We start from the raw sequence: 16,363 nt of genomic DNA, 5'->3' as shown, positions 1-16,363 counted from the left end.
AGAACAGCAGATTAGACCAGACTGAAAGCAAGATGAAGGCTTCTCCTTCAAATGAAATGGGCTAGCTTTTGGAATGTTTTCTGAAGGATGCAAGCAAATGAACGATTTCTGGCAAGACAGATCCATCATCCGTGGGACTTGGCCATGGATTGCATTTGACAAGTTGTGTGGCCGACAGGTGAATTAATTATCTTTACATGTCTGCTGTCAGGACCTGGTTCCCAACACTCCTCTGACAGCCATGTACTCAGAGTAGACCCATAGAAATTAAATGACCTGAGTTAGTTGTGTCCATTAATTGGAACAGATCCACTCTGAGCGGGAGTAATATTTGATACAACCCACAGTGTATGGACAATGCTTCTATGACTTAATTTAAAACTCCTCATGGACTGTGTAATTTGAATTCTAAGATCTCACTTCCCTGGCCCAAGGCTGCCTAGACTCTCTGTGATGTCAGAGAAGATCAACCAATGGCAACTAGAGAGGAGGGCTAGTCAGAGAGACAGAATGAGAAGACCAAAAAAAGGCCCATCGTTGTGGAGCCGGGGGGGCGGGATGTGATTTCTCTTCAAAAACTTCCATTATCCTCTCACTTTAAACTATTTTGGGAAACTGAAAAATCTCGATGAATACCCTCCCTCTACAACAAAAACCCCTTACAAAGCAATCTGGATTTAGCAGCAAAGCTTTGATGACTACAGTCCATTGAGTTAGTTATCCTGGTTAATTGGATTGATGGTGACAACTGTAATTACCAGAGATGAGACCGCTTCTCTTGTAATTACTTGTCAATCTTCGGAGTGAGTTTGACTTTAAGGATATGTACAGTAGAGTCTCCCAATTACAAGCAGGTTAAGGAGAGCATGATATATTGGAACTAATCATGTTTGTTATTGTGTAGAAGAAGTAAAGAAATGGCAGCAGCAGCCAAGAGAATGTCTAATCAGAAGCAACTTTCCAGATTCAAAGGCATTAATCCACAAAGCTTTACCGCTACGTGGCTTAGCAAGATAAACACACTACTGAGGAATTGAAAGGGTTTTTTTTTTTAACCTAAAGAATTGCAAATTACTCAAGAGCATTGCAATGCCAGCAGTCACATTTTTTTGTTATTACGTTGCTAAAGAAGAAATGACTTTTTATTTCCAAAATACACATTAAAGATGGGAATAGTTTGAAATACAGTGGTGCCTCGCAAGACGAAATTAATTCGTTATGCGACTTTTTTCGTCTTGCGAAGCACCACTGTGTATTGACGGTTTCCCATAGGAATGCATTGGCGGTTTTAAAAAAAAGGCGCAAGGCGTTTCGTCTTGCGAAGCAAGCCCATAGGGAAATCCGTCTTGCGAAGCAACTCAGAAAACTAAAAACTCTTTCATCTTGTGAGTTTTTCGTCTTCCGAGGCATTTGTCTTGCGAGGTCCCACTGTACTGTAATGAGCTTTTGCGTGTAGGTATAGGTCCCAACATTTAAACATTTGCTACCCGTACAAAACCTCTGCAGAACAGAAACTCAAGCCTTACCAATAACAGTGATTCAGAATTTGCTTGCAATGCTCACAAGTCAATTGTTGTTTTAATTGAAAGGACACAGGAGGGCAATAAGGGAATTCGGATTATATTCATCTGTACCTGGAATGTGTTTATACCAGAATTGCTTCAACCTTTACAGACTGTGGTCCAAATCCAGAGGTGTGCAGGGATAGATCAGCACCATCAACATTATAACCCTGGTCTACGGCTGGGTGATATCAGCTTTTCAAAATTGCGGTATATCACCAGGTCTGGCAATACACCGCAATGTTGAAAAAACAAGCTGCGTTGGCCTCAGCCTGCGAGGTGCCAGGTGAAATTGCCGCAGCTCTCACCTTGGGAGCTGAGGCAATTTCACCCCAGCATCTAGAGGGTTGGGTCAAGGAAGCTTGTTTGTACAGCTCAGCTGGGGCGCAGGAGAAGAAGAGGAGGAGTTTGGATTTGATATCCCGCTTTATCACTACCCGAAGGAGTCTCAAAGCGGCTATCAATCTCCTTTCCCTTCTTCCCCCACAGCAAACACTCTGTGAGGTGAGTGGGGCTGAGAGGCTTCAGAGAAGTGTGACTGGCCCAAGGTCACCCAGCAGCTGCATGTGGAGGAGCGGGGAAGCGAACCCGGTTCACCAGATTACGAGTCCACCACTCTTAACCAGTACATCACCCTGGCTCATCCCTAGTGCTCCCCCTGCTTGCGTGGGAGCCAGTGCTGGGCTGGGGGATCCTTTAACCGCTCGACTGAGGGGAGCGACCACCGCGCACTCCTCAGCCAAGCAGTTTAAAGAAGCAGAGGAACAAGCTGCACTGGTGCCTCACCAATGCAGCGTTTTCACCCTCTGCGCAGTGTGAGAGCAGAATGGGATGGCAGTTTCACTCAGCGATATATTGCTGTTTAAACCGCCACCGCTCCTGAGTCCCTCTGCTAACAACACTCGCTGGAGTAAGTCGCTAGCAGAGAGACTCAGGAGCAGGGGTGGTTTTACCAACGATATATCGCTGAGCAGGGTGGATTTGATTTAAATTGATTTAAATCACGATTTAAATCACTAGTCAGTAAGATTTGATTTAAATCATTTTTTTTAACAGAAAGACTCATTCTTGCTGGTATAATCTTAATATTTACAACCAGATGAAGGTTTCATTTTTAGAATAATCAATTTCCAAAGTAGTTTTTACAGTTATATCAAAAATTACTGATTTGGTTATGCTATTAAAAATAGACAGATAATATTAGAAATAGACAGATAATTAGGGAATTATTGTGAGGTTTAATAAGTTAACTGTTTATATTTGGACAACTTTTCTGCTGTACTTTATTGGAAGGAGAAAAATAATCATTTCCTTCATAACAATGTAAACAATTTATTTAACTAAAACAATCACATTATAGCATATGTTTCCATGCTTGTTAACTGATGTGGTTAAATGGCTTGGTGTTTTGTTTTGTTTTTAAACTTAGACTGAGTTTTAGCACACATGAAAAACTCAAAACAAATCCTTATTTCCTGATGAATAGCCTCTGGACTATAATGTAACTTAAATAGAAATCTCTTTAGAAGATTTTTCCTCCAGAAGCATTTTATTTTAAAAATCCAATTTAAATAAAAAGAATCTGATTTAAATAAAAAAATGTTTTAAATAAAAAAACTGATGATGATGATTAATTAGATAATAATAATAATAATAATAATAATAATAATAATAATAATAATAAAAAATTTTATTTATATCCCGCCCTCCCTAGCCGAAGCCGGGCTCAGGGCGGCTAACAACAATAAAACAGTACAAAAGTACAGCACAAACAACACTCTAAAATCATTCATTATAAAATTAATTAATTCAAGCCACTGGCAACCATTGGTTTTTATCCACCCTGTCACTGAGTGAAATCGACATCTCGGTCTGCCCCTCCTAGCCTGGTCACCTGCTTGACATGCTCTGATAAAAAAATAAATTGCCAACTGATGTGGAAATGACAAGACTGGGAAAACAATAAGTTGAGAGGAAGCAAAATTGAAAGATTCATTCATACCTAGATACAAGTAGTATTTTATGGGATATGTTAATTATAACTGCTGGTACACAAATATGAATAGGCTTGTGATTTTATTTCCAGCATTTTAAAAAAACCAAATAAATACTAAGAGTGGTACATTTAAATATATTACAATTTATTTGATGTTCACAATATAAATTATCCTTCCATTTCATTACATGAACAATATATGCCCAACTCATATTTGAGCGATGACCACAACCTGGGATTGGGCATGCAAAGTTAGTTTTGAAATGTCTTGGAGGCCCAGGGCTGTCCAGTTCACTTCAGCCTTCAGCACAAATTTTTGGAAGAGTCTTAAAAAGGAATAGGATATTTTTCATGCTTTTTAAAAAGGCACAATGCCTAAACTCTTTCCAGAGCAGGCACATCATCCTGACGTCACCTGAGATTTTAATAACACAAGTGGTGCCCATTATATATGACCTCTTAAGTTGAGTAACAATGGAGCAAAGTGTCCTTCTTTTATGCTCTAATCTCCGAAAATGAGATCCAGACATTTCCAGCAATCCTTTGATTGATACTATTTGAAAGCTGAACAACTTGGTTAATTAGCAGTCCTGTAGGGGCACTCTCTGAAGTGCACTGAAAACTATAATTAAAATATTACATTACAGCAGTATGAGAAGGCAATCTACTTTTCTTCTCTCTCTCTCTCTCTCTCTCTCTCTCTCTCTCTCTCTCTCTCCTTCTTTTAAAAAAAATTCTAAGCCTAAAAACATTCTTTCCCAAAGGTGCTCTGCTATTCTCGTAGACCTCTACAAAGGACCCATCCTTTGTGATCTAGCTTCAGAGGTTAGGTGCTTGTCCTTTTGTTATAAGAAAGAAAGATAAAACACCTCTCTTGTTAAGGATCTAAGCTCCAGCCGGTCACTCCCTGCTTGATCTCTGGATCTTTTAAATCCCAAACACAACCAAGGAATTGTGACTGTTCCAGTTTATAGAAGCGATGCCATTGACAAAATATACTTAACTTAAATATATATATATGGGGGAGGGATCAACAGGAACAATACATGATTGACTACATTTGACCCTTTTCACTGTGTGTATATGTTTCTTTTCTGATAACAGAGCACCAGTGATAATTATAATATTTTTTTAAATAGTTATCTCTTTATTGTAATAAAATCTCGATGTAGTTTAACTTGTTTCCTGCCCTTCCTCCCAAAGGAGCCAATGATCACTACTGAAAACATTTTTAAAAGCTGGTCTACGAAAGGCTGTAGCTGACGAATCAGGCTAAGTTGGGCATAGGCTCTCCTAGCCACAGAGCCACAGAGTACTGGGAAAACCTGGCCAGATGGGCGGGGTATAAATATATTATTATTATTATTATTATTACTCCTAGCCTATGAACCTGTTCCTTCAGAAGGAATGCAACCCTTCCCAGAAAAGATTGTACACAATCCACAGTACTTCTGTCTTATCAGCATTCAGACTCAGTTCCATAGCCCCTATTCAATCCATCACTGCTTCCACACCTGTCCAGCACCTTAACAGCATCTCCCGATTCCGATGGAATGGGTGTCACCAGCATGCAGCATTTATGATGCATCGCTAACCTTGATACTTCCTGGGAGTGTTTACAGAACCAAGCATTACAGAGGTCATTCGTGGGAGTTCTTTGCACACCAGGGGAAAGCAAAAGCCACGGAGGTACACTTGCAAATCTTCCTCTGTTAAAATTTGCATCCTGCCTTTCTACCAATGGTGAGCAAGGCAGCTGATGCCAATAACGTGAATACAATAAACTATAAGAAAATGCAATAAGAGAGCAATACAGTACAAAATACCGTAAATAACACAAAAATGAGTCTTGTAAAACGTCAATAAAAGCAACCCGCTATCTTTTGCTTTTTGATAAAAACCCAATATCAATATATTTACAAGTCAGTTTATTGATCTTTATTTTGCCTTTCTAAGTAAGGATGCCACCTACAATGGAAGGTCATTAGAGACTGGGTTAGTTGGGCCTCCCTGGGCAAGGAGTTTCAGAGCCCAAGAGCAGTCACCAAGAAGGCTGCATTCATGCAAGGTTTCAGACAGGTTAGGGGTGGGAACTGTATTACTGGACATTCTACAGGTGTGTCCTCTATTACTATATAGCGCGCACACTCCCTCAGAGGTGTGTAACCTGTGGCCTGCCAGATGTTACTAGATCCCATTCAGCGTGGATGAGGGATGCCAGTGGCAGTGCCTGAAAGAGTTACTGCTAGTCAGAATAGATGATAAAAGGTAAAGGTAAAGGGATCCCTGACCATTAGGTCCAGTCGTGACCGACTCTGGGGTTGCGGCGCTCATCTTGCTTTATTGGCCGAGGGAGCTGGCGTACAGCTTCCGGGTCATGTGGCCAGCATGACTAAGCCGCTTCTGGTGAACCAGAGCAGCACACGGAAACACCGTTTACCTTCCCGCCGGAGCGGTACCTATTTATCTACTTGCACTTTGATGTGCTTTCGAACTACTAGGTGGGCAGGAGCAGGGACCGAGCAACAGGAGCTCACACCGTCGCGGGGATTCGAACCACCGACTTTTGATCGGCAAGTCCTAGGCTCTGTGGTTTAACCCACAGCGCCACCTGCGTCCCAGAATAGACGATACTGGGCTGCAAAGGGATGTCAGACTTGGCACAGGCACTCAGCACAGGCAGCTTTGCATGCACCTTGCCAGATGGAGTTTCTCTTGATTTAACATCTCTGGCCAATGTAGAAGAAGTACCACTTATATGCCATTTATTTAGGTAATACTGATCACAGAGCATTAGCACATCGCCACAGTGGAAACCTTTTCATTAGGCTGACTTTGAGAAACACATACATGCATGCTTTAAAATGCTGGAAACAGTGGCTCATCCATCATTAAAGATGGACAGTACTTACCTCCTTCAGATGTTAAATGTTGAAACTAGAATGGAAAGAGAGAGAGAGGGAAGAAATGAAGCAATTCATACAATCTCATTCATGTGCTGTTATGATTTGTTCTACGCAGTTGCAGTTGCACCTACAACTAGAACTGAACTGACATAAAACTGACATAAACATAATCTGGTTTATACAGTCTGCTTTATACAAATCAATGGGATTTCAGTTTTTGTTAGGATAACTTCCCCATTTAAATGAAATTGGAATGTTAACTAAAACACAGAAAGGCTGGTTTAGGATGCAATGCTAAGCTGAGCATAGATGCATGAGTGTGCAGATATCCACAGCAAAAATGTTCATCTGCTCTGCCTCTCCCCTGTTCTTCTGGCTGCCATGCTATCAAACCATAGTTTGCCTTAGTAGTATGTTGAACACCTGGCTCATGGTTTGTTTTGCTCTAGACAAACCACATGCCCTAGCCCAGATTTGTCCTTGGATTGTTGCTTGTGGTTGGTCTGCTGGAAATGCTCCAATATATTGGTTCACATCAATGTCCTAAGTCTTTACTGATGCAAGCGAGTTCAGCAAAGGATGGCCCATTTGAGCTGATGGGGGCACTGATCTCAACCAGCCCCCACCTGCCTGCCTTCTTATTTATAACAGTTCCAGGGGGGTAGGCCTGGCTGCCAGCTTCCCCCTCAGTATCAGTACAGTGGTACCTTGGGTTAAGAACTTAATGCATTCTGGAGGTCCGTTCTTAACTTGAAACTGTTCTTAACCTGTAGCACCACTTTAGCTCATGGGGCCTCCCGCTGCCGCCACTGCAGTGTGATTTCTGTTCTCATCCTGAAGCACAGTTCTTAATCCAATGTACTATTTCTGGGTTAGCGGAGTCTGTAACCTGAAGCGTCTGTAACTTGAAGCGTCTGTAACCCGAGGTACCACTGTACTGTCCTTGTAGAACTCAGGTGGGAGGATGATGGGGATAAAATTAGAATTGGTTGATTCTGCCTGTCATTTGTTCTAGCGCCACCTACTGTTGGCCTCCCATGCCTTCTGTCCTATGTATCTTCATGTGCAGCAGCCACCAGTGGGAAGGGTGCAGCATGTAGGTGTGTGCATGCTTCTGACATTAATTTAAGAGCCCCAAGGACAGAGTCTCCAAAATGTTTGAGGACTGGCTCTCAAAAATCCACAGGTGTTATGCAGTGGCATTTCAACTGTTGACATCTCTCTCTCAAAAGTGGTCACAGAATCACAGAGTTGGAAGGGACCCTGAGAATCATTAAGTCCAGCTCCCTGCATTGCAGGAATATGCAGCTGCCCCATATGGGAATCGAACCTGCAACCTTGGGGTTATCAGCACCATGTTCTAACCAACTGAGCTATCCAGGCTGACAAATAGCATCAGCTTCAGAGGTAATGACGGTCACCATGAAAACAGCAGCATTTCTTGCTGGAGCCAATCTCGGATGAAGTAACTTGTGCTTTTGGTAAGTTTTGCTCCGTAACTTTTATGCAAAGACAAATCTCCAAGACCAGCTGTTGGGAAAGCCCTTCCCTTGCAGATCTTATTCATCCCTGAATTTCAACGCATTTTGCGACAAAGCCTGCAGATGTATCAACTCCTTTGGCGCAATCAACTACACAGACCCAGATATATAAATACATATCCTTTTTATACTTTGTGACTAGATATAGAATCCTTTCATTTTAAATAGTTCAGGGATAATGAAGTATTTCAACCTTTTCTAAAAAAATTGCTGCAAGAATATACAAGCTGTTAAGTTTAGTTTAAAGCTTAGGGTCCTCTTTAGATTTAGTTTCCCTCTCCAAACCCTTAAAAGAAACAAATTATATTTCAACATGTAACAATGCCGACTAAATGTGATGATATCAATTAGCACACTTTTGTTTAGAGCATAATGTATCCAAGTACATGAATAATCCACGAAGATTAACATCTTGCCATGGAACAAGTTTTAGGTGCCTGCTCACTCATACATTCCCAGGGGAGAGCTCCAGAGATGTATTAAACTGATTTACCGATTTTTGTTGTGTTTTATACTTGTTTTATGAAAGAAACTTTCTTGTTGATTTTATGCTGTGCACTGCTATGACATCCCACCCCCAAAGTTGGTGCTATAGGTTTTGATTGTGTGTAAATTAATGAATGAATGTGAAGAGGCTGTAGTCCTCTTTGGACATTATCACCCTAAGATGGAAGACAAGTAGAGTGGCACTGTGGAGACATGCCCCAGGCACTGCAACTGTGTGACGAAACGAAACTTCTGCAGCAGGGAGATTTGTGTATCCACAGAAGCTCTTCACTTGACTGAGAATCCTGGAAGATCAGGGTTCTCAGTCGCATGCAGAGTCATCATGGATACAAAAGCTCCCTGAGATACAGAAGTTTACTTTTATTGTGTGAGTGGTTCAGATAATTCGCATGACCTCAGGAATGGGTCTAAATGTGCATCCCAGTGGTCCTAAGACAATTCAGCTAAATCTATTAAAATCTTCATAGTGATGGGGAAGAGATTTGATGGGGAACCAGAACACGCCCACCCTTCAAAATTCACCTTTCTCCAAATGTTGAAATCATCATTACATATAGCAAACAAGCCCCTATCAGCGATAGTTGTTCAAAACATTCCTCCCACCTATTTTTAACTCCTGTGCTTATATATCTTGAATTTCTGATACGATGCCACATATTTTAGACAGTAACCCATTTTAAGATGTAGTGTTTCAAATTCAGTAGGTGGTCTGAGCAGATTCCGATTAGCCTAAATAGATACCAGACAGCCTTGAAGTTGTAGAAAGAAAGAAAAAGAAAAGAAATGCATAACCCCTGTTGAATCAACTCATCACACAAAGTAAAAGTATTGTCTGTAAATAAATATTCAATTCTTCCGGGTTTTCCATTCTTTCTGATAAACCCTTATTTGTCAAAATGTATTAGTTGCAAGTAATGACATTCTATGATATATTTCTAGAACCAATTCCCCCCTGAGTTTGTTCTAAATTTTATTAATTGCATCTCTGATTGATCATGTTCTAGACCAGGGGTGGCCAACCTGGGACCCAGCCAGTAGTCCTTGTAGTCCAACAAGATCTGGTAATTCAAGAGTTCACCATTCCTGATCTAGACTCTTGGACTTGCTCCTAGATCCATTCATTTAGCAGTAATGAATGAATTAAACACTTTAGAGGGTACTTTTTCAGGGAAACAGTATACAGTATTTGCTAGATAGAATAAATAAGGACCTTGCTCATTTACACAATGAATTTTAATACCATCAATCCATTGTAGCATGGGCATTCCATAGTGGCAAATCTAACATCCGTAAGCTTCTTTGCATAATATTTTGTGTTTTATATAATCCTATTTAGATCTAATTAAAATTAAAACATTTCTTTGTTAACTGTACTGATCTTCCCTGCAAAAATTATTAAGAAGTATGCCAGAGGTGGTTTAAATGCTTTCTTTTTATTGTGCTTTAAAAGATGTGAGCAACAAGACAGTTTTGCAGCCTCAAGAATTTATCTGAAACTTTGGTAACTGTTTTCTCTAAAAGTAGGACTAAAAACAGAGTCCATCTGTGGCAATATACATAGCTAATGTTCCATGGGGGACGCGGGTGGGCGCTGTGGGTTAAAGCCTCAGTGCCTAGGGCTTGCCGATCGAAAGGTCGGTGGTTAAAATCCCCGCGGAAGGGTGTGCTCCCGCTGTTCGGTCCCAGCCCCTGCCAACCTAGCAGTTTGAAAGCACTCCCGGGTGCAAGTAGATAAATAGGGACCGCTTACTAGCGGGAAGGTAAACGGCGTTTCCGTGTGTGGCTCTGGCTCGCCAGAGCAGCGATGTCACGCTGGCCACGTGACCCGGAAGTGTCTCCGGACAGCGCTGGCTCCCGGCCTCTAGAGTGAGATGAGCGCACAACCCTAGAGTCTGTCAAGACTGGCCCGTACGGGCAGGGGTACCTTTACCTTTACCTTTTAATGTTCCATGGAAGATAACCCTGTCTGATATCCTGGAAAGCTACTTCCAGTCAGTGCAGACAATACTGTTTTCTATGTTCCTACGCAGCTCAGAGCATCTCCCACAGATTTTAATGGAACTTCCCATTCGATCGAACCCTTTTTGAATACAGGAATCTCGAGGCATGATGATTAACTAGGGATGCCCTTTGATAATGCTCCAGCGGTTGTTGAGATCTGGAAAAAGAAATATATTTTCCTTTTCATTTAAAACTGAGCTTTAAAATGTATCTTCTCTCAAATTTTCACGGACGAGATTTTGAAATTAACCTTCCCTTAACAGTATGAATGAGGAATGTTCCCTCTGGCATGATATACAATGAGACTGAAATATCTTTAAAGTTTTGCTCTTTATGCACCGGAGAAGGAATGTGCTAGCCAATTCCTTTGATACTTTTAGTCAGAACATTTCAAAAGTTACTTTAGAAACAATCAAAACAAAAGAAATCCCAAATCTTTGGTTTGCAGAATTACTAGATTGCATTTCTTTCTTCGTTCCTTTTTGGCCTGTGTGGAACAAAAGATTGGAATCAAGCCTGAACAGCAATGAGGCTATCCAGACTGCTTAATTTAGCTCTTGGGTAGGTTAGTTAGAAGGACACTACAACCTTCGTGTGTTCTGGAAGGTTTGTAATCCATATTTTATTCATTGCATGGATGAGTTGGGGGAGATTAATGCTCATCACACCAACTTGTCACTAAATTGTCTAGACAAAATTTATTGCTACCTTGCTGCTGTTCCAGTCAATCACAAAAACAAACATGGCAAATGACACATCATAGGGAGGCAGTCAATAAAAATGTATATGTGAAAAATCTAGGCACTGTATAATAAATAGAATGCGCAGTGGGACACTCCCATATAGCAGTAAGCTAAGGCTAATTCAATTCATCACAAAGAAGGGAATCGTAAGGACTCACACAAGGCCTGTCAACATCACCAAAACCATTAATATTACTTAAGTGTAAAATGGTTAAGGCCAGGCCAAGGCTGTGGGTAGCCATCCTTGAATGGAGACCTGGAGGCCATGGGTGCTATCCAGCTACATAGTTGTGACAACACAATGACTTTTAGCTATGCAATGTGACTTCCCCACCCTTTTCCCTCTCCCCTCTAAATCTGAGGGAGTTGGGAAGAAACCCCACAGCAGATTTGGGGAGGGGTGAGAAGGAAAATTACATGGCACAGCTAAGAGTTTCTGTACTATCCTAACATTTTATTGCCCCGCATTCCTAAACCCAGAGTCCCTAGGGCCCAGTGGCTGTGGTGGAGGAGGAAACTGAAATGTTGCAGTCAAACTTGTCTGAGGAAGTCTTCACGCCTGGTATTTTTGCAAGCAGAGAATTTCCTGTATTGGCATAGGCAGGAGTAGAATGACTTTTGAATCACGTCCGACTCTCTGATTCTATATGGTATGTCAATGCTCCATTCTTTGTGTGTGTGTATGTGTCTGAACAGAGTTCTGACACCTGAGTGTACAGCCCAAAGGCCACAATCTGATTCAAATCCCAGAGTCCAATGAAAAAATTAGTTGTCAGAAATCCTGGAGTCAGTCATTGTAGACCAGGGGTCAGCAAACTTTTTCAGCAGGGGGCCAGTCCACTGTCCCTCAGACCTTGTGGGGGGCCAGACTATATTTTTTGGGGGGGAAATGAACAAATTCCTATGTCCCACAAATAACCCAGAGATGCATTTTAAATAAAAGGACACATTCTACTCATGTAAAAACACTCTGATACCGTCCACAGGCTGGATTTAGAAGGCGATTGGGCCGGATTTGGCCCCCGGCCTTAGTTTGCCTACTCATGTTGTAGACAATAGTGAGCTTCAGGGACCAACAATCTGACTTGGAATAAGTTCCAACTTGGTATCTAAATTGTTCTTTGTGTGCAGGTTTTTTTTAAAAAACCATCTCCTTAAACATTCAGGATACGAGAATAAAGGCTATCTGCAACAATGTGCTTCGCTATAATATTTGGTGGCGCAAAGCCCAGGCTCCCTACTCTCTCCATGCAGCAAATCTGCACTTGTGCCTTCAAAAAAGGGCATGTTTAAAAGAATTAATGTGGTAACAGGTTCATTTTCAGGAAGCCAGAGATGTTATTTAGATAATTACCACCCAATTAAATCTAAGGGCACAGATGTCTTCCATTAACAGAGACAGGGAAACACACAGTTATGAAACATTAAAATTAATAGCTGAAACTACCGAAAGACCTAAGAGAAGGGAAGTTATCAAGAGTAAATTAAGAGCCTTTACAGATACTTAGCGCTATCCTTGCACTATTCATTGACAGCAATAGAAGACCTTGTGCTCATATTGTTTAGGATATTTATATCCTGGTTTGTAGAACCAAGAGCTAATTTCTCTAACCTGGTGCTGTCCAGGCTTTTTGGAATCTAATATCCATGAACCCAACTGGCGTTGACAATGGTCATGGGTCATGGAAACTGAAGTCCAAAACATCTCAGGGGTTGACCCACTTGGAGAAGGCAGCTCAATGTGTTCTCAATCCTGCTTACAATGAATGATCAAAATACACACAGATAAGCACATCCTTTTGTTTGTAAGCCAGTTTTCCATAGTTAAGCCCATGCTCAAGGCGGCTTACAACATGAAAAAAACTACATACTGGCAAACATAATAAAAGTAGTCATAGACAATAAATAAGACATCAGAAAGCACACAACCAAACTGAAACCATTTCCACATAAAACATATATTAAGATCTCCAACAAAGATACAAAAAATTTATATCAAGAATAGCAACAGCTGCCCCGTCCAAATCTAGCACAAGGAAGAGAAATCATTTGGTGCCATAGTTTGTCAAGATTATCCAGGCAGCAGTTTTGCCATCATAGGTATGCTTTTTTGTTCATGGAAAAAATAGAAACAGGATTTGCCTTGCTCTTGGGCGGGGACGAGGGTAGAGGTTCAGACAACACAGCCCTTTAAAACATGGAATAAAACTTCTTTTTAATTAACAGAGACAAAAGTGGGTGGAACAATGAATAGAAAATGTTACATTTGTACAGTAGGCTCTGTTTTACACACAGTCACACATCCCTCTGTAATTTAGGGAGGCAAGAGGCATTGTCAAAGTTCAAGGACTCCTTCCAGTTGGGCAAAAGTCCTGGAGAAAGGCTGGTTGGGGCATGGATGAGGAGTTCTGGCCTGGGGAAAGTCCTAAAGGCCAGGTAGAGAGATTTGGAGGGGTGCACCTTGAGGTCTTCCACTGTGATTTAGGGAATCATCAGGATGCAGAAGTCACTGAGTTGCATTTCTCATATTCATCGGGCACCTTGCCCTGCCTCTTTTCCCCTGCGTGCCTTTTTTGAAAATATTGTAACCCTGCAGGTAGGGACTGTCCTGTTCTGATTGTTTGTAAGTTGTTCTGAGATCCTTTCTGGCTGAAGATTGGGCTACAAATGCTCTAAATAAATACATAAATAAGCTCAGCAAGGCCATGCGGCCTCCAAACACAGCAGGCTTCCTGGCTTCACCTTTTCAAAGAGTGATTTTCTGTCCAGTTAGAACAGTGGCCTTTCTAATCTTGAACTGGAGACATGGTTCGCACCCAGGACATCAAAAAAGAGCTATTTTGCAACCTCGTGGTTCCCTAGCTGGCGACACTAGGGACTCAACATGATGGCTGTGCTTTGGTTACATCAGGCATAGGCAAACTCGGCCCTCCAGATGTTTTGGGACTACAACTCCCATGATCCCTAGCTAACAGGACCAGTGGCCATGGATGATGGGAACTGTAGTCCCAAAACACCTGGAGGGCCGAGTTTGCCTATGCCTGTATGCTTTGGAACACCAGTTGCTGCATATTGTAGGAGGGGAGAGCGCTCTTGTGCTTGGGTCTTGCTAGTGGCATTCCCATTGCTGGATTACATGGGCCATTGGCCTCATCCATCAGGGCTCTTCTTATATTCTGTGCAAAGCCCCTTCCCCTGTGCTATTGCAACCTCTTTGCGGCATTCCAAATACAACATCCAAAGGAGAGCGAACAAAGAAGTTGGGCCGAAATCCCCAATCCCCATTCTTCAGTGGATAAAATGGATGATTTATTGGCATCAGAAGGGCAACAGCAACCCAGAAGAAAGTGCACATGATGAGCCCATAGCCCAGTACGCTTCTGGGCAAAGGATAGCACATTTCTATCCTCTGTCTCAGAAGTCCCTGAACAATCAGTGTCTTCCTCACTCCATCTGGTTAGCAGACTGCTGGAGCAGTTGGGCACCTATAATCGAATAAGCACTTTTCAGTAATGATGGGGCTAATAACAGAGATGGAGCGGCTACTCCTATCTCTATAAAGTACAGTCTGATTGTTGGTGACGCATTATCAGAGCTTTGCTCTCCTATAGCTCAGCACTTGCAGTTGAGCAGATTTCTGTGGGGGCAAATGTGGGGTGGCGGTTGGGTGACCTTATTTTTACAAGGGTGCTGGGGGATCTCCCAGTTTTAAAAACCTTGTTGCAGATTGCAGATTCTCAAGGCACGTTTCTTAAGTAAGAATGCCTATGAGAATGAAGCTACAATGTGTCATTCCCATAGGTCTTCTCATGGGAGAAACATGCCAGAAAGTTTTCTAGAGAGACATCTCAACACTGCTACCTAGGGATGGATGAATCTGTCAATTTTGGTTGCCCTCGGTTTCTCAATCTTATGTCCAGCGTTCCATATTTCCTAATCTGTTTGGGCCTTAAAAAAAAAATGTCTGCATGAATGCCATCACAAATTAGTATGAGTTTCTCCTGATATGCAAATTGTTCTATGCAGCTTTGCCAAAATCTACACATTATCCCCAAAAACTTTAAAAATACTATTTCCATTGATATATGTTCAACGCTTTACCCCAGTATATGCAGTTTTGTACCCATTAACAGACTGGAGAGCTGAATTCAGAGAAGTGAAAATTTCAAATGACGGCTGTGTTTCTGTTTACTTATTGTTCCGGAAAGACTGAACCCTATAGGTTCATCTTTAAATACACACTGAAATGAACTTGTCCCCCATCCCATAAGGTAAGCCAGCTCCCCTTGAAAATTTACATATTCCGCTGTTCCACATTTTGAGGGGCATTTCACTTCCCCACCCAAAACGTAAAGCAAAGAACTTGGATGAAAACTTCGACTCAGCGCTACTGAAGAAATGTTGGCAGGCCTTGAAAGAACAAAGCATGGAATCCTCAGGCATCCAGTAGCAGAGTGCATGGGGAGGACATGACCTGATTTATAGCTTCCACATTTATTACTAAGCGTTTTTAAAGAAACCGCTGCGGCCATGTGCAGTTTCGATTTTAAGGTTAACCTGATAAAGAAGATTGATGTCTAGTTGGAAACTTCTGCATCTTCCTCAACGGAAAAAAAAAAGAGTGTCTCTCAAGAAAATCCGATGCTGTATACCAAGCATTTTATTTACTACGGTCACTTCCAAGTTTCATAACAACTGCTACTCTGGCAAAATCCTGAGTTCTGTGATACAGATAAATTCTATCTCTCCCTCTGGTCCTCCAAAGTTGGACTCTGCAAATTTCTAATCTCCATTGCACTTTGCAGTAAGGCCCAACCCGACTCCAAATTCCTATGTTTTATGTGGGCCAAAGTTTTGTTATTGGCAATGAACAAGACTTGGACACCAATTAGTATCTGGGAAGATGATTAATTTCTTTTTGAAAACTTTTTTCCTTAGTGACTGAATAATTTCAGCTATTAATATACACAACAGAATCTTCTCTTTGGTGACACTGTGTAAGGGATGCATGAATTTTTGCTATCACTCTCTTTTTTCCTATTTTAAGTTCTGTGATTAAGACATGCAACAGGATCTTTGATCAGTTTCTTGTTTTTCCAAGCTTAAG

At 41.5% G+C, this 16,363-nt stretch overlaps 1 protein-coding gene across 2 annotated transcripts in view; it reads right to left on the bottom strand.

The window, feature by feature from the left end:
- Positions 1-16,363, bottom strand: part of SEMA6D (semaphorin 6D) — a 438,832-nt gene that overhangs the window by 172,774 nt on the left and 249,695 nt on the right. For both annotated transcript variants that reach the window (XM_083411897.1, XM_083411900.1), the window contains exon 4: positions 6,471-6,495. The gene's annotated coding sequence lies outside the window, so the exon portion shown is untranslated. The remainder of the gene's footprint in view (positions 1-6,470; positions 6,496-16,363) is intronic.

Source organism: Podarcis tiliguerta (genome assembly GCF_965153285.1).
Source record: "Podarcis tiliguerta genome assembly, chromosome: 14".
NCBI lineage: Eukaryota > Metazoa > Chordata > Lepidosauria > Squamata > Lacertidae > Podarcis > Podarcis tiliguerta.
Note: the sequence above shows the minus strand (reverse complement) of the source record. Positions and strands in the feature narration are given on the sequence as shown.